Source organism: Nuphar pumila, chromosome 12, assembly GCF_984573655.1.
Source record: "Nuphar pumila chromosome 12, dmNupPumi1.hap1.1, whole genome shotgun sequence".
Classification (NCBI taxonomy): Eukaryota; Viridiplantae; Streptophyta; class Magnoliopsida; order Nymphaeales; family Nymphaeaceae; genus Nuphar; species Nuphar pumila.
In genome coordinates this window covers 90,133,638-90,160,972 of record NC_143260.1, presented here as the reverse complement: position 1 = coordinate 90,160,972, position 27,335 = coordinate 90,133,638, and the positions used below count along the sequence as shown (strand labels likewise).

At 38.4% G+C, this 27,335-nt stretch overlaps 1 protein-coding gene across 1 annotated transcript in view; it reads right to left on the bottom strand.

Moving 5' to 3' along the window:
- Positions 1 to 391: 391 nt before the first annotated feature.
- LOC149821167 (putative monofunctional riboflavin biosynthesis protein RIBA 3, chloroplastic) overlaps positions 392 to 27,335 on the bottom strand; it is a 74,388-nt gene continuing 47,444 nt past the window's right edge. Inside the window, exon 7 of the transcript XR_016426480.1 lies at positions 392 to 899. The gene's annotated coding sequence lies outside the window, so the exon portion shown is untranslated. The remainder of the gene's footprint in view (positions 900 to 27,335) is intronic.

Genomic DNA, 27,335 nt, shown 5'->3' with positions numbered 1-27,335 from the left:
GAGAGCCTCAATTTTGACAGAGATGGACAATTGACTCAAGTCAAGACAATAATAAGATAAGCAATTTGGTGTGTTTGTGGCCATCGATGCTTGTATAGTCATCAAAAATCCTGTAATCCAAATGTTAATTCCTACTAAACACAGCACAAAGAGCACATTTATAAGATTGGTTTTACAACATAAAAATTTGAATAGGAAAGGTTTTGCTAAGTCGATTCGAGGTTCAATCGATTGTCGCAAATATATCTTAATATGCTCAAATCCCATCAAAAGTTAAAACGGATTGAAAATTGAAGAGTAATATAACATGCCCCACTGGTTCACTGTCATGCACAAATGGACATGTATTTTAAGAATCCCCTTGAAAACAAATTCAGTCACTGCTTGAATAGATGTAGGAAAAAAAACAGATTGTCGAAGCACGCCTTGAACAATCAAAAGTATGACATGAAGTGGAGAAGTACAATTCATATGCATGTAAACTTCAGTATAAAGGTGGGTATGTAGCTAGTCGATGTAGAACTTGACCTAAAAAATGTTAATATAAAATCTCATGTAGAGATTATATTTACATATAAATCTAGAATATCAGGTGCCTTTAGTCTCCAAAAACATGAACAAGCAAGAATAACATATCATGTTCTCTGTTTTTTTTTTCTTGGTGATGATTGTTCCAGATCCATCTAGTAAATGTTCAAACCAATATCTATTCAGCAACACATTAATGGTGGCGGCAGTGATGAATAACTGATTGGTGATTGTTCCAGGGGCAGATGGAAGCATTCATCACTTGCAAGGTCATCTTCAGCAGGCCCTGTTGGTGGTTGCCTCAATGGAGTGTCAACTATCTTACCCCACCCAAGTTCTGGTTCCAAGCAATATTGCCTTCTAAAACCAACCTGTGGAGAGATTAGTTTTTTGTCAATCATGATCAAAACAAGTCACAAGCTCATCCAGCTATGGAATATGTTGAGTATCAAACTTTTGAAATGATTACCAAACATTCCAAGGATCACTATGAATTCAATAAATATTTGTACATAATCTTCCTCATTCAGTATTTGTGAAGTTCCATTTTTACATTTATAATCGATACCAGAGATCACAAAGTCTTCATATAAGCACCTAACTGCAAACATATGTTCTTAAAGAGAAAAATGTCAAAGGAGAATTTAGGATGTTGGACACACATGGCTAGGAACTTGGCATAATTTGGTCTGATCTGACCATGCCAACTCAGGTACCAGCTCGATCCAAGTGATCATAGACAACTTAGGAGATATGGTGGGCCACATCTCCTATAAAACTGGGGAAGGTGCTTAACTGACTGTGGACTTCCATGGAACAGTCGTTCAATGTCTAGGGATTCTAAACTGGGTGAGAACTCATATCCTGTAATAGATGTAGAACACATTGTTTAAGGGTCAATGCCCCAGGGGCTTGGGCTGGACTTGAATTGCCTAGTAACCAAGCCAAATCAGAATTCAACTTAAACTAGGTGAGATAACTCAGATCAAACTGAGTCTGAAACAAATGATTTCAAAAGACATGAGTAGAAGCTCAGTCATGCAATTCTCAGTGCAGAATCCAAGTTCCAGTGGTCATGCCAACTTAACCCAAACTGGTAATTGTTACTACATTTACATACCTCATTTTGGTACATTTCAGCCCAAGGAATGCACTGAGGTCTATGGAAAGACAATTTCCAGTACTTCCTTTTAAACATCAAAATTTAAGCCTGAGTAATCAAAAGAGGCTCAGCAAATAGACAGATTAAACATAAACTACCAAAATTATAAAGCTTAGAGGTCTACCTTCTTGTCTCATTTTTCTTCTGAAGGTTCTCCATGTCAACCCCTGAAGAGCGGAAATGTTCTCTCTATACTGATTCAAATGGAGACCTGCTTCTAGGTAGTATTTGTGGATTGTGGGGGCACTGAAGTTTTGCTTTCCTAGTTTGAGCCTTTGCAAACTTTTTGCTTTAGTTGATTTGGTTATGATGAAATTGTAGGCACTGACTGACCTCTCCAAGTTTGTAATGTTTGTTAAGGCCTTTTGGACACCTTGGCTTTCTTTCTAGTGAACCTTAAATCCAACTGAACAAAAACAATATATCATCTCTCAGAAAGTAAATGATATGAAATTGAAACAATAATACTGTATTTGACAGATTGTCCAAGCTTGGATAAAACACACCCTCCCGCACAGACAGGACATTGTTCCTGTCAAGAACATATCCATATCCTTGTCCAACGTTTGCTTCAACTGGACAACGACAGTGTGTTCTTTATGTCCTGTGTTTGATTTAGGCATAGCGAACAACTTAGACACATGTAAAATGGGTCGGATATCTTCATTTAGGATTGTATGATCCAATCTGCTCCACCAAATCAGTGTTTGGACAGGTTTGGATTGGATTTTAAACCTAGATATCGATCTCAAACTGGATCCAAATACCCAAAATAAAAATATACCTGTTAGTTCATATATTCATTAAAAAATATACCAATTTTTCATACACTCATTCAAAAATAGGTAGATAGAATCCGATGGATTTGAGGAAGTTGTCAGTCTGCACCCGATCGTGTAAGATTAGCCAAGCCAGGAAACAAGATCTCGGAGTCGGACCCTTGCCCCAGAGCAGGCTCGTCGGAAACTGGTCCACCCCCCGACGGAAGGAGAGCGAGGTAGCCTTCTTTTGACCGGAAAGATCTGTTCGGAGCAAAGATGCGTCCCACGAACTGAGACTGCGAGTCAACATTATCATTATGTAACAGAACCACAGACCAAGCTTGGATCCATAATCGACGAAGCTTTGACATTGTTCGCTGACGCACGCTTGTGGCCCCCACCAATGATTCCACACCTCCGTATTTATCCAGAAGCATGGTTGCACACGGGGACCCAGGTTGGTGTGCAAGTCAGCTCTGCTTCACGACGAGAATCATATTCGTCAGCCTTGGATCCTTGATTCCCAAACCCCCCCTATATAGGGGAAGTCGAAGTGTGTCCCACCTTATGAGGTGGCGTTTGTTGTTGGTACCTCGCCCCGACCACAGGAAGTGGGGAGAGAGAGAGCAACAGATGCACTTGACGCTGAAATGAAATGGGGATCTTCGAAACACGAGCTTAGATTAACAAGGGCAAGTGTCAAGAATGACACTAAAGCATAACCCTTGAAAAGGGTATAACTGGAAAGAAAATAAAAATAAAAATGTATTCTTTATTGATATGAAAAACCAATTGCTTAAGAAGCATTGGAATCAAATACAAGAGGGGTTGCACCCCTTTATATACACAGCTGAAAGAGGACTCAATAGAGCTGTTGGACACAGTCCAACAACTCTATTTAGAGCTGTTGGAATGTGTCAGTCCAACAGCTCTATTGCTAGTCAAGTCTGGACAGGACTTGACTAGCAACAGTCATTCTAGTTCAAACTGAACTAGATGACATAAAGACAAAAAATAAAAATAAAGGAAAAAAATTACAGAAAAGAAAGAAATGAAAAATGTATTTATATATATATAATATAATATTGTTATATATACATATATGTACAGTTTTACATTTTAACACTCCCCCTCAAACTTACGGTACAATGAGCGAAAGTTTGTCTAAGAGAAAGTGAAATCGGGGAGCAGCGAGAGGCTTTGTAAAGAAGTCTGCTAACTGATATTCTGAAGTGACATATGGCAGATCAATTATCCCGTGTAGATATTCCTCTCTGACGTAGTGACAATCCATTTCGATGTGTTTGGTGCGTTCGTGGAATGTTCTGTTACTGGCAATGTAGATCGCACTTTTGTTGTCACAACACATTTGTGAAGCCTTTGTTGCTTCAGCTCCCATGTCAGCAAGCAGTCGTCGGAGCCAAACTACTTCCATGGTCGTGGTTGCCATGGCTCTGTATTCAGCTTCGGTGGATGAGAGAGATACCTTCTGCTGCTTTTTACACCTACACGAGATCAATGATTCCCTTAAAAAGACACAAAAGCCAGTGGTTGAGTGTCTGTTATTGGGATCACCTCCCCAATCAGCATCAGTATATGCAATTAAATCAAGAGAAGAGGAGGAAGATAAGAAAAGTCCTCGTGAAAGAGAGGACTTGATGTATCTGATAATACGCATGACTGCTCCCATATGAACAGAAGTAGGAGCATGTTGAAATTGACTTGCTGTATGAACAGCATGTGCTATATCTGGTCGGGTAATGGATAGATAGGAAAGTGCCTCGACAAGCTGTCTGTAAGGAGTAGGGTCTGCAAGAAGTTCTCCATCATCAATCTTCATTTTAACATTAACAACTTTTGGAGTGTCAACTTTCTTATCATCAGTAATGTCAGACCTGAAAACAATATCAAAAGCAAATTTAGTCTGAGATAATAAATATCCTCTAGGAGAATAAGCAACTTCAATGCCTAAAAAATATCTCAACAAACCCAAATCAGTCATTTCAAAATGAGATTTAAGAAGTGTTTTAATTGTTTCAACTCCCTGTTTATCGCTTCCGGTGATGATCATATCATCCACATAGAGAAGAAGCACAATGATCCCTGCATCAGAATTCTTAATAAACAAAACAGTGTCAGTTAAACAGAATTGAAAACCAATATCAATCATAACACGACTAAACCTATCATACCAAGCTTTTGGTGCTTGTTTAAGTCCATAAAGAGCTTTTTTTAAGCGAAGGACTTTACCCTTAGGAATACTTAGACCAGAAGGGGGTTCTATATATACTTCTTCAACTAGCTTTCCATTTAAAAAAGCATTTTTGACATCCATTTGAAAAATAGACCATTTTTTTATAGAAGCTAAGGCAATTAAGGTTCGGACAGTAGTCATACGAGCCACTAGAGCAAAGGTTTCTTCATAATCAATCCCATATTCTTGGGCATAACCTTTGGCTACTAAACGGGCTTTATATCTTTCAAGAGTACCATCACTCTTGGTTTTAATTTTATAAACCCATCGACATCCTATAGTTTTCTTCCCTGGAGGAAGATCTTGAATATTCCATGTAGAAGCCTTTTCAAGTGCATCTAATTCAGCTTTCATGGCTTCTATCCATTTGATATCATTTTTTGCTTGAAAATATGTGGATGGTTCTTCATATGAGTGAATTAATGCAATAACTGCCCTATATGTGGGTGAGAAAGACTCGTATGATACAAACTTTCCTGGAGGCCTTGAGATTCGGGATGATTGTCTAGTTGGAATGTTAGAATATTTCTCAAGTGCACATGGAGGATTAGACTCTTGTCGCCTGAAATATTGAATACTAGTATCTCTATGAACTTCTTCATTTTCAACATTAAGATCAATAATTCTTTGATCATCATCAAAGTTACAGTCAAGGTCATATTCATCAGATGTTGATGTTAGATCTAGCAAAAAGGAGTACTCAGTGACGTCTTTTAATTTTCTAAAATCAAAGAAGCTCTCCTTTTCAAGAAAGGAAACATTTCTAGACACATATAGTTTATTATTTTTGAAGTCAAAACATCTATAACCATTCTGGTTTTCACCATATCCTAAAAAGGCACAGGGAATCGCACGAGGGAAAAGTTTATCATTTTTGTCAGTAAATATGAAACATTTGCACCTAAATATTCTTAGTCTAGAGTAGTCTGGAGAAATGTTCATAAGTTTTTCAATGGGAGTGATATTCTTAGTAGATGGCATCCTATTAATGAGATAAGTGGCAGTTAAGGCAGCTTCTACCCAAAAGTCTTTCGGGACTTAATTTGCTATTAATAAAGTCCTAGTGGTTTCTATAATATGACGATGTTTTCGTTCTGCCAGTCCATTTTGTTGAGGTGTATAAGGACAAGATCTTTGATGTGTGATGCCATGCAATTTAAGATAATTTTGAAAATCTGTGGATAAAAACTCTCCCCCTGAATCTGTGCGAAAAATAGTAATATCATTTTGAAACTTGTTTTTAACCATATTATGAAAAGTTTGAAAGTATGAAAATACTTCAGACTTATGTTTGAGAAAGTACATCCACGTATGTCGGGAGAAATCATCGACAAAAATAACATAGTAAACAAATCCACCTTTAGAAATTACTGATGCAGGACCCCAAACATCTGAGTGTATTAATTCAAGTGGTCTTGAAGAGAAAAAAGTTCTGTTCTGAAATGGTAATCTTTTCATTTTGCCGAGAATACAATCTTTACAATCAAATGATTTAGAGATGCAAAATTTCCCTAGATTTGGAAAATGTTGGATTTTGGCTATATGTGGGTGACCAAGTCTCTTATGCCACAGTTCCAACTCTATTTTTTGAATATTATAACAAAAAGCTTTCTTCGGCATTTCCAAAAAATCCATGTAATAGAGTCCTCCTTCTCTATGGCCTTCCCCAATCAGCTTGCCTGACTGACGATCCTGTACCCAACAACCATGAGAAAAAAAAATATTATACCCATAATCAGAAATTTGAGATACAAATAAAAGATTTAAATTTAATTTGGGAACATGTCTAATTTCTGGAATAAATTTTTTTTTTGTTTTATAAATTTTTTCAAAATTTCCTATTCCTTCTATTTCAAGAGAAGTCCCATCAGCAATAAAGACCTTTGACACACTTGTTTTATTTTTAACACATTTGGATAGACTTTGATTATTTGGGAACATATGAAAAGATGCACCAAAGTCAAGAAGCCAAGAAATTTTACCTAGATCAGAAAAAGATAAGGTTGTTGCGTCGGTTGAAGCTTCAGATGAGGAAGAGGCACTTTTGATGAGAGGCTGAAGAATCTCCATTAGTTGGGCCAGGGAAACTGGTGCATCCTGATCTTTAGGCTCCGATCCAGCAATTGCAGCTCTTTTTTCTCTCAGCTCCTTAAGTTTGGGACAATGTGGCCTGTAGTGTCTCGGTTCATGACAGTGATGACAAATAACTTTCTTCTTATCATAGTCACCATTTTGTCGGTTAAAGTGAGGAGGCCTATATGATCGAACATGATTCCCTGGTTTAGACACGGCTAAAACGGAATCATCTTCAATTTTTAAAGAACCTTTCCGGAGACGATTTTCTTCCATTGTTAACTCTTCAATAGTTTCAACAATAGAAGGAATTTTTCCCCGGTGAAGTAGGGTCGATTTAGTGGTTTTAAATTCCGGCCTTAATCTAGTGATAAACTAGTAAAAATGTTCAGCATCGAGTTGTTTCTGACGAAGCTCGATGTCTTCGGCACAATGCCATTTTGGTTCTAAAAGGGAAAGTTCTTCCCAAAGTTCGGACAACCCATTATAATATTCACGAATAGTTTTGTCTCCTTGTGTCATCATTCGAACTTTTTCTTGGAGGTTGCACACGTGTGCAATATCTTTAAGGGAATATATATTCTTAAGGTATTCCCATGCCTTATCGGCATGATCAAATTTGGCAAGACTTGAGCATTTTTTAATGTCAACGCTATTGATAAGCCATGACATTATCTTCGCATGAGATATTCTCCATTCTTTCCATTTCTTCTCGTATGAGGCAATAGCCTTGATTTTCTCTTCTTTCGATAGAGGGACCTCTTTATCTCCCTCCTTTTTAGTAAGAGATAACTTAGGTTTCGAATCAGAACCATCCATAATCCCCCATAAGCCTTTTCCCCATATATGGTGCTTCATGATTGAAGCCCATGTTACATAGTTCGTATCGCTTAGTTTCATAGGCATGATGGTGACTTTATCATTGTCATCCATCGATTACAAGGAGAGAAAGAATAGGGATAGAAGAGAAACAAGAAGGAAAATGAAAAAGAAAGAAAAAAAAACAATACAACAAGATGTGAAATCTTCTCCAATGAAGTGATAAAACACTTCTCTTCAAGTGGCGAACACTTTTGCAAACGGGCACGAAAACTGAGGCAGCTTTTCCTCAAGATTTAGTACTTTCACGGCTCTGATACCATGAAATAAAATGGGGATCTTCGAAACACGAGCTTAGATTAACAAGGGCAAGTGTCAAGAATGACACTAAAGCATAACCCTTAAAAAGGGCATAACTGGAAAGAAAATAAAAATAAAAATGTATTCTTTATTGATATGAAAAACCAATTGCTTAAGAAGCATTGGAATCAAATACAAGAGGGGCTGCACCCCTTTATATACACAGCTGAAAGAGGACTCAATAGAGATGTTGGACACAGTCCAACAACTGTATTTAGAGTTGTTGGAATGTGTCAGTCCAACAAGCTCTATTAAGAGTTGTTGGACTGTGTCAGTCCAACAACTCTATTGCTAGTAAGTCTGGACAGGACTTGACTAGCAACAGTCATTCTAGTGCAAACTGAACTAGATGACATAAAGACAAAAAATAAAAATAAAGAAAAAAATTACAGATAAGAAAGAAATGAAAAATGTATTTATATATATATAATAATATAATATTATTATATATACATATATGTACAATTTTACATTTTAACATACGCCAGTGGGGAGAAGCTGCAATTCTTGTGAGGGAGGGTTCAAGGTTGAGTAGAGAGAGAGAAGGGGGTGTAAGTAAGAGGGACGGAGAAGACGAGATAGGGAAATCAAGAGCGGGGTTCGATAGGGTTTCTTGGGAGTGAACGAAAAGGAAAAGGGAGGAAGCCCCCTGCGAATCTAACGGCCTTACTGGCGCACATTTGAGATCAGCTAATGAACTCACGAACTGAGCCCAAGCTTGGTTCTTTTGCGAACCCTAGGTCCAGCGGCCGAGGAGGTCTGGACCCGGTAAAAAAGTTTGTCTCGCACAACCGCACAAGCACTCAGTCGCGGTCCGGACCAAGCCCAGCTCAGTGGGGTTCGCGCCCTCTCATACGTGTGAATCGAGTCATCACACTTACAATTCGGCCCGGCAAACCCCGATTTAAAAACGACGGTTTTTTCCTCGCTCCCTTTCTCTTCTACAAGCGTCGTTTGTGTCCGTAGGGTTAGGGTCTCTGCTTAGCTATTCGTTCACCCGAGTCGACTCCTCAATGAAGGAGGTGTTGTTCTAGGGCCATTTCCCGACGATCTAGGATTACGGCAGAGTTATGGTTTTGAGGTAGCGCAGAGACGAAGATGATGTATGGCGATCAGCGGCAGCAGCAACAACAGCATATGCATTCGCAGCCTCAGCCCGGAGGTGATTTCCACCGAGGCATGCCGATGCGGCCTCCGCTGCCGATGATGCCGCCCATGGTTCACGGGCGGATCCATGCTGATTACATTCACGGCAATGCTCCGCCTTCTTATGACGGTTGGTGTTCTTGGATGATTCTTTCGGTTATATGTTTGTTTCTCTGAATCAATTGGCATCCGAGGGTTTAGGTTTTGAGTTTGTGGTTGCTGATTTCTTGGTTGTGTGTCGAGGGGTGTTTCCGTTACTGTTTGAAATCGGATTTTTATTATGTGAATTGGTTCGATCACGGGGTTTTTAGGATTTTCTTTATGCTGCGTTTTCGAGTCTTAGGTGCTAAAATTGAATGCTTCATGAAAAATTAGACTTGTTTTTGGATTAAGCATCTACGTCGTCCGCAATTTGATATAATTTTCTTGCCCTGTGAACCAAATAAGTATGATGCGTGCGTGTGTGCCTACACACAATCTTCTTTCGTCCTAAACAAAAAAAATTCCAGTGAAATTGGAAAAGACTTGTTTTACTTCAAATCTTCAATTGCCCTTCTCACTCTGGTTTGGTACGTGAGTTGCCTTAAGGTTAATGGCATTGAGTTCTTCTGCACGATTTCATAAAAATCAAGAAGAAGAGTAGCATTGTTAACATGGAGGAAAAATTATCTTTCTTTTCTATAGTATATATGATAAGAGTTCTCATAACGTAGCAACATGGAACCCTGGTTTGAAATCTTTTGTTGTATTTGTACTCATTGCTCATGAACGAAAAACCAAAAATGCTACGGTTCAAACAAAAACAAGAACAAGGAGAGAAAATGAGCTGTTTGGTTGAATCATTTATGAACTCCATATCTATGATGCGGACCCTGCCTGTACTGCTGTATGTATTAGCTACCCCTTGCCCACATCTCCATCTCATGCCCATCATATTTCTCGTCAACCAAATCACCCTTTCAGTCTCCACTCATACGGTGGTAGTGATTTCCTCATTGATGTAACTGACCACTACTTTCTTTCCATTGATGACGACGGTCTTCTCTGATTTGGGTTTGGAGACACTGGTCTAGTAAACATTGTGGGAGTGAGAGACAATTTGGGTTGGAGGTGTATGTAAGAGGGGGAGGGGAGGAGAGAGGTATGGGTTTGATGAGGTGGATGAGGGAGAGGCAGGGGAAGGAGACGCAGAAGGAGAGGAGGGAAGCCAGAAAATCAAGGGTGGACAGTGTGTGTGTGTGTGGGGGGGGGGGTGGGTGGGTGGGGTGGGGGGGGGGGGGTGATTCTTATTAGAAGAGTGGATAACCACATGGATAAGCTCACACCAACTCATCAGTTTGAGATCCAATTCAGGATTGTCCTTAAGAAGTGTCAGTAAAGAAGTGGAATGTAATAATATTGATTCATTCAAAAGAAAATTGATTCAAATGATGTACTTAGGATGAATTCAGCATGTTCAAAATAGTGGGAAGCAACTTTTGAATCATGTTCTTTTGAGAGAAAAAAAAGGATTTTATGCCCTAGGAAAGTATCTCACATTGTAAGACATTGATTTTTTAAGCCTTATAAAATCCTGTCCACGTGTTAATCAGACAATTCAAGAACCAATTTCCACTAAGTGAAATATGTAGATCACATCAGTAAGGTTGGTTTTACTAAAAACAACAAAAAAAATTGAAAAAAAAGCATTTGTAAGTAATGGTGAGGGTAACATACAAAGGCCTATTATATATATTATATTATCGAGCCTTAAAAAACAGTTTTTTTGAGAAAAACAAAGCAGCTCGTTATCAGCTAATGAACTCACGAACTGAGCCCAAGCTAGGCTCGTTTGCGAACCCTAGGTCCAACGGCCGAGGAGGTCTGGACCCGGTAAAAAAGTTGGTCTCGCACAACAGCACAAGCACTCAGTCGCGGTCCGGACCAAGCCCAGCTCAGTGGGGTTCGCGCCCTCTCATACGTGTGAATCGAGTCATCACACGTGCAATTCGGCCCGGCAAACCCCGATTTAAAAACGAGGGTTTTTTCCTCACTCCCTTTCTCTTCTACAAGTGTCGTTTGTGTCCGTAGGGTTAGGGTCTTTGCTTAGCTATTCGTTCACCCGAGTCGACTCCTCAATGAAGGAGGTGTTGTTCTAGGGCCATTTCCCGACGATCTAGGATTACGGCAGAGTTATGGTTTTGAGGTAGCTCCGAGACGAAGATGATGTATGGCGATCAGCAGCAGTAGCAACAGAAACAGCAGCATATGCATTTGCAGCCTTAGCCTGGAGGTGATTTCCACCGAGTTATGCCGATGCGGCCTCCGCTGCCGATGATGCCGCCCATGGTTCACGGGCCGATCCATGCTGATTACATTCACGGCAATGTTCCGCCTTCTTATGATGGTTGGTGTTCTTGGATGATTCTTTCAGTTATATGTTTGTTTCTCTGAATCAATTGGCATCCGAGGGTTTAGGTTTTGAGTTTGTGGTTGTTGGTTTCTTGGTTATGCCGAGGGATGTTTCCGTTACTATTTGAAATCGGATTTTTATTATGTGAATTGGTTCGATCATGGGTTTTTTAGGGTTTCCTTTGTGCTGCGTTTTCGTGTATTAGGTGCTAAAATTGAATGCTTCATGAAAAATTAGACTGGTTTCTGGATTAAGCATCTATGTCGTCCCCAATTTGATGTAATTTTCTTGCCCTGTGAACCAAATAAGTATGATGCGCGCGTGTGTGCCTACACACAATCTTCTTTCTTTCTGAACAAAAAAAATTCCAGTGAAATTGGAAAAGACTTGTTTTACTTCAAATCTTCAATTGCCCTTCCCACGCTGGTTTGGTACGTGAGTTGCCTTGAGGTTAATGGCATTGAGTTCTTCTGCACAATTTTATAAAAATCAAGAAGAAGAGTAGCATTATTAACATGGGGGAGAAATTAGCTTTCTTTTCTATAGTATATATGATAAGAGTTCTCATAACATAGCAACACGGAGCCCTGGTTTGAAATCTTTTGGTGTATTTTTACTTATTGCTCATGAACGAAAAAACAAAAATGCTACGGTTCTAACAAAATCAAGAACAAGGAGAGAAAATGAGGTGTTTGGTTGAATCATTTATGAACTCCATATCTATGATGCAGACCCTGCCTGTACTGTTGTATGTGTTAGCTACCCCTTGCCCACATCTTCATCTCATGCCCATCATATTTCTCGTCAACCAAACCACCCTTGCAGTCTCCACTCATACGGTGGTAGTGATTTTGTCATTGATGTAATGGATCACCACTTTCTTTCCATTGATGACGACGGTCTTATCTGATTTGGGTTTGGAGACACTGGTCTAGTAAACATGGTGGGAGTGAGAGACAATTTGGGTTTGAGGTGTATGTAAGAGGGGGAGGGGAGGAGAGGAGGGAAGCCAGAAAATCAAGGGTGGACAGTGTGTGTGTGTGTGTGTGGGGGGGGAATTCTTATTAGAAGAGTGGATAACCACATGGATAAGCTCACACCAACTCATCAGTTTGAGATCCAATTCAGGATTGTCCTTAGGAGGCGTCAGGAAAGAAGTGGAATGTAATAATATCGATTCATTCAAAAGAAAATTGATTCAAATGTTACTTTTGTAAGAGAGAGAGAGAGGATTTCACATGGTACTTTTGATAAAAAAAATTCAATCTAATTTATTTTACACACTTTGTTCGATGAGAAAATGAATCAGGTTCTACAAGTTCAAACCCATGGGTCTTAATGAATTGTGGAAATTAATAAAAGAAAAAGAGAAAAAAATCAGATTCCAAATGGAGGATTCAAACTCGAAAAGGTCCTTTTTGATTCACAAAGAATGATGGACAAGGGGATTAATCGAGAAAAATCTCTTATTGTAAGATTATAAGATCATGATTTGGTTTGCGTATGTCTGGTAAAAAGAGTAATCTTCTCCTTTGATCATTATAAAAAATGAAAAGTGTTCAATTAGAACACAAAAACATGATTGAATGGGTCCTAGTTACTCTTTGAAATGGAGTGGAAGAAGGGTAGGGATTCTTGAACGACGAAAATGATCCATTCCCTTTGAAATAATTAAATGAGGAGCCGTATGAGGTGAAAATCTCATGTACGGTTCTGCAGAGTGATAGTAAGGGTGACTTATCTATCAACTTTTCCACTATCACCCCCCAAAACTAAACTCTACTTTATGTAAAGTCGCTAGAGTACGATTAACTTCTGGATTTGAAATCATTGCTTATATACCTAGTATTGGACATGATTTGCATGAACATTCTATAGTATTAGTAAGAGGAGGAAGTGCTAAGGTTTTATCTGGTGTGAGATATCACATTGTTCAAGGAACCCTAGATGATGTCAGAGTAAAGGGTGGTCAACAAGGGCGTTCTAATGCGTTGTATCATTTAATAATGCCATGTGAATCACTAGAAACTTGTGAAGTATATAACTAACCTAATAATGAAAGTTTCATAAGGGGATTGGAGCAGGTTACCATGAGACAAAAGATCTTCTCTCTAAAGAGATTCAACCCTATTATGTTAATATGTTTAAGTGGATGTTGAGATGACAGACTTTCTAATTGACAAAGTTATGTGAAACTTGATTGTAGTTGCTAATTGCCCCCTCTTAAGGATTTGTCTTGGTGAATATTGACAACAATAATAAAGTGTCAGGGTCATATAGAGGCTGCTGGACATGTGTCAGGGAGTGTGATGCTTTTTTTGGCATCTATAGGCTGCTGGACATGTGCCAGGGTCATATAGAGGCTGGTGTGCATGTTTTTAGCAGATTTTTAAGGTTGGGTCTACTTATAAGGGGGTGTAGGATATGTGTGTGTGTGTGTGTGTGAGAGAGAGAGAGAGAGAGAGAGAGAGAGAGCACATGTTGATGCGGCCCGTAAGGATTCACCCTCACACACCCTAGGCGCAGGTTCACCTAGCTAGGCCATAGACGCCCATGACTTTGAGTCATTAACTTTTGGTCATCATTTAGCTATTTGGTTTTGGTTATTTTGTCATTTGCTTTATTGGGTTGGATTGTTGGTATAGGATCCAAGGCCCAACATGTGTTGACCCAAATCCAAATAAAGGGCCTCTCTCTATATAAAGACTTTATGAGAGAGCCTAAGGATGCATAAATAAAATATTGGTTCTTTTTGTTAATTAGCTCTGTCTCCCCCTCTCTTTCCTTCTCTCCCTCTTGGAAGTCTCCCTCTCCTTCCCTTTCTATCTTTCTTTCCTTTTCTCCATCTCCCCCTCCTTTCTTTTCTCTCTCTCTTTCTTCCCCCCTTCTCTCCTTTTTCTTTCCTTTCTCTCTCCCCTTAGCTTTGATGTGAAGCCATCTCTCCCTCTCCTTGATGTCTCTCTCTTCTCCTCTCTCTCGTCTCTCCCTCTCTAATGTCTTCCTCTATCCCTCTTTTCTCTCTCACGTCTATCTTGTCTCTTTCTCTCTTTAGCTTTGGTAGCAACCCCCTTCTCTTTGGGTGTTCCCATGAGTGCCATAAGGGTTGCATACGTCCTCAAGACTGCCTAAGCCTACCAGATCTCTGCCTTGCACGTAGAGTGTGTCGGTAACCGGCCCTTGGCCTACCACAACCCGTATTCGTATTGGGCGTTTGATCTGCACCATCTGTGTGTAGGGATCCATCCTATGTAGATTAGACCACCAAGGCATTGGTCCGAGGGCACAATAACTACTTGCCGCCATGCCTTTGCCCCTAAGATGACATGGTTGGTTGAGCATAGAAAATGTGATGAGGGAGAGAGAGTTGGTGACGTGGCTGCAATTATTGAGTGGTGGAACATGTGTACTGCATACAAGAGGTGAGAGTTTGATTTACCAAGTCTATTCTTAAGTATTTGGAGATATGACTTATGGTTTAAAGTTGGTGGGAAGTGATGGTGAGTCTGACTCGTCTATGTTTGTAGTGACAGTTCTTGTGCACGAGACAAGCATGGTGCAATGATGGTCTCTCTTGGCATTTTTTTTGTTGATTATGTTATGCAGGATTAACTATTAGGAAGGATGATTGAGATTGGTCATAAGAAGGGAGACTTGTATTACCTAGATTGGCTGGATGAGTTCACAAAAGAGATCTAGAATTAGTTTAGGAACTACAATTATGAATGAGTCGGTATTCTATAAGTCATATTTCTCACTCTAGAATGTCAGGAGAGACCTCATCATTGCGCCATGCATATCTCTGTAATGAAATGGTGGTCTTCAACAAATGCACGAATAACTCACAAACAAGTGTCTATTGGAGACACTATAAGCATGACCCTTGAAAGGGTATAAATGGAAGAACACTTGAAAAATAAATAATACTTTATTCAAGAACAAAATGCTTAAGAAGCATAGTTATTTACATTGAAGGGGTTCACCCCTATATATACAAAAAAGTGGAAGAGAGAGGAGAGCTCATTTTGAGCTCTCCAAAAGAGACGTTGGACTCTCTTATTATAGATGTTGGACTACAGTCCAACATTTATCTGCAACAGCTATTTGCACAGTCAAGTTCTAACAGGAACTTGTCTGAATCAAATATCTAGTTTCTATTAAACTAGATGCTAAAAAAGAAAATAAAGAAAAATAGAAAATAAAATAATAAAAGAAAATATAATAATATTAAATAATATATATATATATATATATTACAGTTTACATTTTAACACTCCCCCTCAAACTTACGGTACAATGAGCGAAAGTTTGTCTAAGAGGAAGTGAAATCTGGGAGCAGCGAGAGGCTTGGTGAAGAGGTCTGCTAATTGATATTCTGATGTAACATATGGCAGATCAATGGTTCCATGTAAGTATTCCTCTCTGACATAGTGACAATCCATCTCAATGTGTTTAGTGCGCTCATGGAATGTCCGATTGCTTGCAATGTAGATCGCACTTTTGTTGTCACAACACATCTTTGAAGTTTGCGTTGCTTTAGCTCTCATATCCGCTAGCAAGCGTCTGAGCCAAACAACCTCCATAGTGGTGGTTGCCATGGCTCTGCATTCAACTTTGGTGGAGGAAAGAGAGACTTTCTGCTGCTTCTTGCACCTCCACAAAATTAAGGCTTCACCTAGGAACACAAAAAACCCAGTAGTTGAGTGTCTATTATTGGGATCACCTCCCCAGTCAGCATCAGTATATGCAATTAAATTTAATGGAGATGAAGCAGGCAAGAAGAGTCCTCGTGAAAAATAGGATTTTAAGTATCTAATAATACGCAAAATTGCTCCCATATGCACGGAGGTGGGAGCATGCTGAAACTGACTGGCTGTATGAACCACATGAGTTATATCTGGCCTAGTAATGGAAAGATAAAAAAGAGCTCCAACCAGCTGTCTATACGGAGTAGGATCATCAAGAAGTTCTCCATCATCAATTTTCATTTTAACATTGACAACTTCTGGAGTGTCTACTTTCTTATCATCTGTAATTCCAGACTTGGAAACGATATCAAGAGCAAATTTAGATTGAGATATCAAATACCCCCGAGGGGAATAAGCAACTTCAATGCCTAAAAAATATCTTAATAAACCTAAGTCAGTCATTTCAAAGTGAGTTTTAAGAAGAGATTTGATATTTGCAACTCCCTGTTTGTCGCCTCCAGTGATGATCATATCGTCCACATAGAGAAGAAGAATAATGATGCCTGCATCAGATTTCTTAACAAACAAAGCAGTGTCAGTTAAACAAGGTTGAAAACCAATATCAAGCATAACATGACTAAATCGGTTATACCAGGCTTTTGGAGCCTGTTTAAGACCATAACGAGCTTTTTCTAGATGAAGAGCTTTACCCTTAGGGATACTAATACCAGGTGGGGCTTCCATGTATACTTCTTCAACGAGATTCCCATTTAGGAAAGCATTTTTGACATCTAATTAAAAGATAGGCCATGTTCTAATGGAGGCCAAGGCTATTAAAGTTCTAACAGTGGTCATACGGGCCACAGGAGCAAATGTTTCTTCATAATCGATGCCATACTCTTGGGCATATCCTTTTGCTACTAAACGGGCCTTATATCTTTCCAGGATCCCATCACTTTTGGTTTTGACTTTGTATACCCACCTACAACCTATAGGTTTCTTATCTGGAGGGATATCTTGGATCGTCCAAGTATTGGCCTTTTCTAGTGCATCTAATTCTATTTTCATGGCTTCTATCCATTCTATATGATTTTTGGCTTGAGAATAGGATGATGGTTCAACATATGATTGTATTAATGTAATGGCGGCCCTATACGTGGGTGAAAAAGATTCATAAGACACAATTTTTTCTGGAGGTCTAGAGATTCTAGACGTTCTTCTAGGTGAGACTTCAGAGTATTTTTGTAATGCACATGGAAGATTTTGCTCTCTACGTCTTGAATATTGTAGACTAACATCCTTATGGATTTGCTCTTCATTATCATCATTTTCAACAACAATAGGACTTTGATCATTGTCAAGGTCACATCTAACATCACATTCATTGGATTTTGAAGTTGGATCAATTAAAAACGAGTATTCAGTGACATCCTTGGATTTTTCAAATTCAAAGAAGCTTTCTTTTTTAAAAAAAGAAACATTTCTTGACACATATAATTTGTCATTTTGAAAATCGAAACACCTGTAGCCTTTTTTATTATCAGCATATCCTAAAAAGGCACATGGGATTGCACGAGGAGAGAGTTTGTCATTTTTGTTGGTGAAAATAAAACATTTGCATCCAAAGACTCTTAATCTAGAATAATCTGGAGTTAAATTAACAAGCTTTTCTATTGGAGTTGTATTCTTTAATGAGGAAGATGGCATCCTATTAATGAGGTAGGTGACAGTTAGGACCGCTTCAGCCCAAAAACTTTTTGGAACTTGATTTGCAATTAGCAATGTCCTGGTAGTTTCCATAATGTGCCGATGTTTGCGTTCGGCTAGGTCATTCTGCTGTGGAGTGTGTGGACATGATCTTTGATGTGTAATATCATGTAAATTGAGATAGTCCTTGAATTCGTTGGACATAAACTCTCCCCCTGAATCAGTGCGAAAAACAGAAATATCATTTTGAAACTTATTTTTAACCATTTTATGAAATATTTGGAAGTTAGCAAAGACATCAGATTTATGTTTAAGAAAATAAATCCAAGTATGTCTAGAAAAGTCATCAACAAAAATGACATAATATATATAACCACCTTTGGAAATAACTGGTGCGGGGCCCCAAACATCCGAATGTATTAACTCAAGTGGTCGTGAGGAAACAAAAGTTCTACTAAGAAATGATAACCTTTTCATTTTGCCAAGAATGCAGTCTTTAAAAAAAAATTTCAAAATTACAAAATTTTTCCAAACTTGGAAAATATTGAATTTTAGACATATGAAGATGGCCAAGTCTTTTGTGCCATAAATCCAATTCTAATTTATGAATATTATAACAAAATTCATTCTTGGGTAATTCCAAAAAGTCCATGTAATAGAGTCCTCCTTCTCTATGGCCTTCCCCAATCAGCTTCCCTGACTGACGATCCTGTACCCAACAACCATGAGAAGAGAATGAGATATTACATCCATAATCAGATATTTGCGAGACAGATAAGAGATTCAAATTAAGTTTAGGGATATATCTAACTTCTGGGATAATTTTTTTTTTGGATTTTTGAAGATTTTCAAAACATCCTATTCCTTTTACTTCAAGAGGTGTCATCGGCTGTAAAAACCTTTGACACACTTGAGTTATTTTTAAGACATTCGGATAGACTATTAACATTTGGGGTCATGTGAAAAGAAGCACAAAAATCTAAAAGCCAAGGAAAGTTACCTGGACCGAAGAAAGATGCAACTGCCGCTCCAGTTGAGGCTTCGGTTGAGGAGGATACCCCTTTGAGAAGAGGTTGAAGGATTTCCATCAGTTGAGCCATAGACACAGATGCATCTTGATCTTTTGACTCGGATTCAACAGATGCAACTCTTTTTTCTTCTCTTCTTTTTAACTTTGGATATTGAGGCCTATAGTGCCCCGATTCATGACAATGATGACAAATAACTTTTCTTTTATCAAAGTCGCTGTTTTGCCTTCCAAAATGAGGCGGCTTGTAAGTACGAGTATGATTCTCCGGTCTAGATACAATTAAAACTGAGTTATCATCAACTTTTGGAGTACTTTTTCTAAGTCTATTTTCCTCCATAGTGAGCTCTTCTATAGTATCAACAATAGAAGGAATTTTTCCACGATATAATAGGGCCGATTTGGTGGATTCAAACTTCGGCCTTAGACCATTCACAAATTGATAGAAATGTTCCATATCGAGTTGCTTTTGGCGAAGCTCGATATCTTCGGCACAATGCCATTTTGGCTCAAGAAGAGCCAACTCTTCCCAAAGTTCGGACAACTCATTATAATATTCTCAAATAGTTTTATCTTTTTGAGTCATTGTCCGAACTTTGTCTTGTAAATTGCATACATGTGCAATATCTTTAAGGGAATACATGTTTTTGGGGTATTCTCAAGCCTTATCGGCATGCTCAAACTTAGCTAGACTAGAGCATTTTTTAATGTCTATGCTATTGATGAGCCATGACATAATTTTTGCATGCCCTATCCTCTACTCTTTCCATTTCTTTTCATAAGTGGCTAACGCCTTACTCTTCTCTTCTTCTGTTAGAGGAACCTCTTTATCACCCTCTTTCTTGGTAAGAGATAGTTTAGGTTCCAAATCAGAACCATCCACTATACCCCATAAACCTTTTCCCCAAATGTGGTGCTTCATAATCGAAGCCCACATTACATTGTTAGTATCATTTAGTTTCATAGGAATGATGGTGATCTTATCATTGTCATTCATCTTTTACAAGGGTAAGAGAGGAATAAATAAGAGGAGAGAGAGAGAAAAATAAAAAGAAAAGAAAAAGAGTAGACAAGGGAACAAGAGAGGATACAAAACCAAAAATTTTTGTAGCACAAGTTTGCCTTTCTTCAAACAAATCTTCTTGAGCCAAGAACAAGGTGATGAAACACCTTTTGTAAATGTGGCACGAAAATCGAGGCGGAAGCACTTCAAGATCTAAGGATTTCGTAGCTTTGATACCATGTAATGAAATGGTGGTCTTCAACAAATGCACGAATAATTCACAAACAAGTGTCTATTGGAGACACTACAAGCATGACCCTTGAAAGGGTATAAAAGGAAGAACACTTTAAAAATAAATAATACTTTATTCAAGAACAAAATGCTTAAGAAGCATAGTGATTTACATTGAAGGGGTTCACCCCTATATATACAAAAAAGTGGAAGAGAGAGGAGAGCTCATTTTGAGCTCTCCAAAAGAGTCAACGTCTCTTATTATAGCTCTTGGACTACAGTCCAATAGCATTTATTATAGCTGTTGGACTACAGTCCAATAGCTATTTGCACAGTCAAGTTCCAAGAGGAACTTGACTGAATCAAATATCTAGTTTCTATTGAACTAGATGCTAAAAAAGAAAATAAAGAAAATAATAAAAGAAAATATAATAATATTAAATTATATATATATATATATTACAATTTACATTTTAACAGTCTCATGAGAATTGCCACTAAAGACATAGATGAGTTATACTCATTCTCACTTCCCAACAACTTTAAACAATAGACCCTATCTTCAAATACTCAAGAGTAGGCTTGGTGAATCAAACTCTTACCTCTTGCATGCAATCGACATGTCCCACCATACACCAGTTGCAGCCACATAACCAACTCTCTCTCCTTCATCTCATTTTCCATCCTCAACCGACCAGAAGAATGTGAAGAACCCAAAGTATGCACACACCATCCGATTTCAAAGCACATGCCCTATCTGCATACACTCAATAACTTTTTTGTCTTAGACACATAGCACAAATGACTTGGATCCACCACTTCATCTTTGCATGCCAATACAAACTTCTCCCCTCTTTTATGCATTCCACGTATGACAACTCTCTCTACACAACCCAAGAAAACCTACCACTACACTCCTCTCTCTCTCTCATGACTATGGTCCGTATGATACACATGAGTACATGGCCACTGTACCCAACATGTTGCACATCAATATGTATGGTGCAAGTGAATCAAACCATCCTCATGTGACCATCCATAAGATGTGTATGGTGGATCTCTCTCTCTCTGCATGTGGATCACACAACCGTCAATGTGTATGGTGCAAGTGAATCAAACCATCCTCATGTGACCATCCATAAGATGTGTATGGTGGATCTCTCTCTCTCTCTCTCACTCTGCATGTGGATCACACAACCATCCTGTAACCATCCATGGGATGTGTATGGTGCATGTGTTTCAACATGTGTATGTAGCACACCTTTCCAAAACGGACATCCTTCACTACAATGCATGTGATGCATATCAGCACATGACCATTGTATCCAACATCAACATCTAGCACATCGATCTGTATGGGGCAGCACATCAATGTGTATGGTTCTAGTGAATCAAACCATCCTCATGTGACCATCCATAAGATGTGTATGGTGGATCTCTCTCTCTCTGCATGTGAATCACACAACCCTCATGTAACCATCCATGGGATGTCTATGGTGCATGTGTTTCGACATGTGCATGTAGCACACCTTTCCAAAATGGACATTCTTCACTACAGTGCATGTGATGCATCAACACATGAGCATTGTATCTAACATCTAGCACATTGACGTGTATGGGGCATCACATGGACGTGTACGGTGTATTTGAAGCACACCATCCTATGTTGGATGTGTTTCAACATGTGCATCTCTCTCTCAGCACATGACCACTGTACCCAACATCTTGCACGTTGATGTGTATAGTGCATGTGAAGCACCAGCCTATGGTGGATGTGTTTCAATATATTTTTCTTCTCTCTGCATCTGAATGACACGACCCTCGTGTGACCATCCATGCGTTGTGTATTGTGTATGCGTTTTGGCGTGTGCATGTATGCAACACTCTCCTTCTCTCTCATATCCTACACCCCACATGCCGCATCTTATAAGTAGACCCAACCCTAAAATCTGTTAAAGAACATGGCGAGCCTCATCTGACCATCAATGGGATGTCTATGGGTGTTTTAGGCAATTCTCTCTCTCTCTCTCTCTCTCTATATATATATATATATCCTACACCCCTATGTCACATAGACACAATAACTAGGTAGTCGACATGGGTACTGGTACCAGACGCATCACGGGTACGTGCTGGTCCGGGTTGGGTCCAACCGTGACCCAAACAAAAAAAAACTGATGTGGGATTAAGAAAAAGAAGAAGAAACGGATGAGAAGGAAAGGAAGAAGAGGAAGAAAAAAAAGAGAAGAAGAAAGAGAGAGAGAGCAAACCCTCTTCAACTTCTTCCTTCTTCTTCCAATATGCCCGAGAGAGAGAGGGGGGGGGGGGGAGAGAGAGGAAGTGTACCTCTTAGGGCGGGCCTCTTCTTCTTCTTCCTCTGAGAGAGAGAGGGGAAAGGCCCTGTGCGAGTGAGAGCAAAAAAAGGGTAAGGCACCTTAGACCTTCCCCTTTTAAAAAGAGTGGAAAGAGTGAAAACTAGAGAGAGTTCATAGACAATTGGTTATAATGAAAGCTTGAAAAATATTCAATATTCAATTGGTCATAATGAAAGCTTGAAAAATAGTCTAGAGAAAACTAGAAAGATAAACAATGTATTTGGAGAAATCTAGAAAATCTAAGGGCCAGGTTATCGCTTCCCATGGATCAAACCAGAATATAACATGGGTCCTGCTTAACATAGGTTAGAGAGAGTTCCACCAGACCTACTGGCTAGTAGGACAAATGGAACAGCATCCCTTGACCTGCAACTGCTAGCACATTCAACCCAAGAGGGCCAATAATTCCTCCATTAGCCACAGATCTCATCTTTCCTTTTACCATGCATTTTTTTCTTGACTTGTCATTTCTGAGTCAACCCTTATGGAAACTCAGAATAGAAACTAGATGTGACTTAAAAAAAATTCCCCGGCTATTTGTTTGTTTCAGTTCCCTAAAACAAATAATTTTTTACTTATCGAGAATTGGTCTATCTCTCAAGGATCATCATTCTTTGCAAGCTGCTACTTTCATTTGGACACGAGGATGTTAAAATGTTAATCGTAATACATATATATTATTTAATATTATTATTATATTTTTCTTTTTATTATTTTCCTTTATTTTCTTTTTTAGCATCTAGTTCAATAGGAACTAGATATTTGATCCAGTCAAGTTCCTGTTGGAACTTGACTTTGCCGTTACGTCTCTTTTGGAGAGCTCAAAATGAGCTCTCCTCTCTCTTCCACTTTTTTGTATATATAGGGGTGAACCCCTTCAATGTAAATAACAATGCTTCTTAAGCATTTTGTGCATGAATAAAGTATTATTTATTTTTCAAGTGTTCTTCCTTTTATACCCTTTCAAGGGTCATGCTTGTAGTGTCTCCAATAGACACTTGTTTGTGAGTTATTCGTGCATTTGTTGAAGACCACCATTTCATTACATGGTATCAGAGTTAGAAGTGCTTCCACCTCGATTTTCGTGCCACATTTACAAGAGGTGTTTCATCACCTTGTTATTGGTTCAAAAAGATTTGTTTGAAGAAAGGCGGACTTGTGCTAGAAAAAATTTGGTTACGTATCCTCTCTCTTATTCCCTTGTCTATTCTTTTTTTCCCTCTCCCCTCCTATTTTTTGTCTCTTACCCTTGTAAAAGATATATGACAATGATAAGATCACCATCATTCCTATGAAGCTAAATGATACTAACTATGTAATGTGGGCTTCGATTACGAAGCACCACATTTGAGGAAAAGGTTTATGTGGTATAGTGGATGGTTCCGATTCGGAACCTAAACTATTTCTTACCAATAAAGAGGGTGATAAAGAGGTTTCTCTAACGGAGGAAAAGAAGAATAAGGCGTTAGCCACTTATGAAAAGAAATGGAAAGAATGGAGGATAGGGCATGCAAAAATTATGTCATGGCTCATCAATAGTGTAGACATTAAAAAATGCTCTAGTCTAGCTAAGTTTGAGCATGCAGATAAGGCTTGGGAATACCTCAAAAACATGTATTATCTTAAAGATATTGCACATGTGTGCAATTTACAAGACAAAGTCCGAACAATGACTAAAAAAGATAAACCATTCGAGAATATTATAATGAATTGTCCAAACTTTGGGAAGAGTTGGCTCTTTTTGAGCCTAAATGGCATTGTACCCAAGATATCGAGCTTCGCTAAAAGCAACTTGATATGGAACATTTCTATCAATTTGTGAATGGTCTAAGGCCGGAGTTTGAATCCACCAAATCGGCCCTTTTACATCGTGAAAAAATTTCTTCTACTGTTGATACTATAGAAGAGCTCACTACGAAGGAAAATAGACTTAGAAAAAATACTCCCAAAGTTGATGATGACTCAATTTTAGCTGTGTCTAGACTGGAGAATCATACTCGTACTTACAAGCTCTCTCATTTTGAAAGGCAAAATTGTGACTTTGATAAAAGAAAAGTCATTTGTCATCATTGTCATGAATCGGGGCACTATAGGCTTCAATGTCCAAAGTTAAAAAAGAAGAGAAAAAAAAAAGTTGCATCTGTTGAATCCGAGTCAAAAGATCAAGATGCACGTGAATCTATGGCTCAACTGATGGAAATTCTTCAACCTCTTCTCAAAGGAGTATCCTCCTCAACTAAAGCCTCAACTGTAGCGATTGTTGTATCTTTCTCTGGTCCAAGTAACTTTCTTTGGTTTTTAGATTTTGGTGCTTCTTTTCACATGACCCCAAATGTTAATAGTCTATTCGAATGTCTTAAAAATAACTCAAGTGTGTCAAAGGTTTTTACAGCCGACGGCACATCTCTTGAAGTAAAATGAACAGGATGTTTTGAAAATCTTCAAAAATCCAAAATATCAATCTTTTCTCCTTTGATATATCAATCTCTAGATCATAGTTTTTTTTTGGAGAGATCTCTAGATCATAGTTACCAAGAAGCGAATTGGATATGGGAAGCGATGTGGGAAGCAGAAGCAGGGAAGCGTGTGGGAAGTGAAAAAAGGAAACATGAAGGAAATGAGGGAGAAACAAGTGTGGGAAGTGAGGGGGTAACAAGTGCAATAGGGAATCAATTTGAGAAGCAAGTGTGAAGTGCACTTCCCACAAACGAGAAGCGAGTTTCCCCCATGCTTCCCCTTTTGGGGGAAGGGTGGTGCTTCCCACTTCGGAAGTGTGGCGCTTCCCCTTTCAGCAGCGTTCTTCCCCCTTAGGGAGGCGCTTCAAGTAACTATGCTCTAGATTTTCTAGCTACATGATTGCAAAACTATACATATGACATGGTCTAAGAAATTTATTTCCATTATTTCAACTGATTTTATTCAACATTAATTGCCATGTTGGGGAAATGCAGGAAGCTCCAAATATGATTAGGTATAACCACCATTTATTTCTCTGCCATATCCTCTTCTATTGTCTTCTTCTATAACATTCTGTAAATTTTGAGTCATGACTAACTGTTTCCAACAAATAAGTTACCATATGATTGTTGCTGCTAGGAGAAGCAGATGTTAATTCTTTATACGAGGTAAAGTTTTATGATGCGATTATGGGCTATATTATAATGAAGGTTGGGCAGGAAGACATAGTAACAATGGTAACAAAAATCTGATATTGTAGTTGGCACTCTTTTGAAATGTACAAGAATTTTGTTTGAACCACTTACTTCCCATTATATCATTATAAGCGGATAAAAAATTGTTTTTCACCAAATATTTAGTTATTTTATTATTCTTCATTTGATGATATAGATTTTTTTGTTGATGATGCATTATGCTAACTTGGGACTCTTAGGCGTAAGTTCAGAAGATCATCCACTTGTGACGATATTTTAGTTCATAATTATCCACCCAATCAAACTCCTGATTACATTCTTAGTTTTCACGAAGTATTCTACATGCTGCTCAAGGAAATTTTTGTGAACTATTTGCTTTTTGTTGCATTTGTTGTTTGACCAAACTGTTTGCTACGAAAATTTAACTTCTACTACATAAGAAGTCATTTTGGAGATGATACTTTTATCATGTTGCCTTTGGTCGAAACCTTTGGAAGGTCACCGTCGTAGAAAATAATCAAATGTGTTGATTGTTGGATCTAGTGTCTTGGCAAGTATATTCCCTTCATCTCTAGGTGTAAAGGAGTTGGATTGGATTCAAGAAATTTGGAAAGTTCAATCATCCTCCCATTGATATAGAAAGATTCTTTACTAATGCACAATAGCCTTCTAATCACTTACAAAATCATGCTTTATTGCATCTTACAGACACATTCCAATAGAAAATTTTAAGGAATACCTTGTTTTTCCTCAAAAAACCTCTAAAATATTATTTTTCCCTTTAAAAAACTCCCTTAAATAGAAGAAAAGAAAGATTTAACTCAAAAAATATTATGAAATACTGAAAGAACTAAATATTTTGCTTATATATATATGAAAAAAGTACGTATCTTTATTATTTATTTTTAATAAATTAAAAAGCCCACTCGAGTCACATGTGGCCAATCCGATACCAGGTTCGAGAATGCCAACTATGATGTACAAAATCTCCAATAGAAATCCAAAAAAACATTAAGAAATTCCTACATTTCCTTAATATGTAGATCTAAGTCTTCAATACATGAACTGGTAGCGCCAAATCAACTTGCCATGGCCCAATTCTGAAGTCATTGTGAAATCTGAGATGCCTCATTGAAAGGAGGGGGTCATCTGTTGAGTTTTGTTATGGAAATTGAATTTAAAATGCGATGAAGGGAACTGGTTATTGTTGTGGTTTCTATGGTGTGAAGAGAATGAAAGACGAATTGTACAAAACATGGTACATCATGTCTGACTTGGTTGAAAAGTCTAAAAAAAAAATTGCTAATGTTATTATTATTTTTCATATTTGTGGTTTCCTTTTATAGATTCCTACTCTCTCATCTGGTAACACAGCTAAACTATTTTCTTCGCCCTTATCTCATCCAGCCTGGTAACTGTAGTTAATAAATCAATCGGCTCTTCAATGCTCTCTTGCCATATCTCTGTATTTGACAACTAAAAGTTGCTAGAGCCCATCTGTGTGGCTGCTCAAAGTTTCTATTGCATGATTTCTTGGATATATAGATAAAATAACTAAAGAATAGAACTGAAAAACATGGCCTACATGGAACTTATATGGTGAAAATAGGGGTTGGGCATCAGCTGAAACTTTCAACGGAGTTCAGGAGCATTGCATATG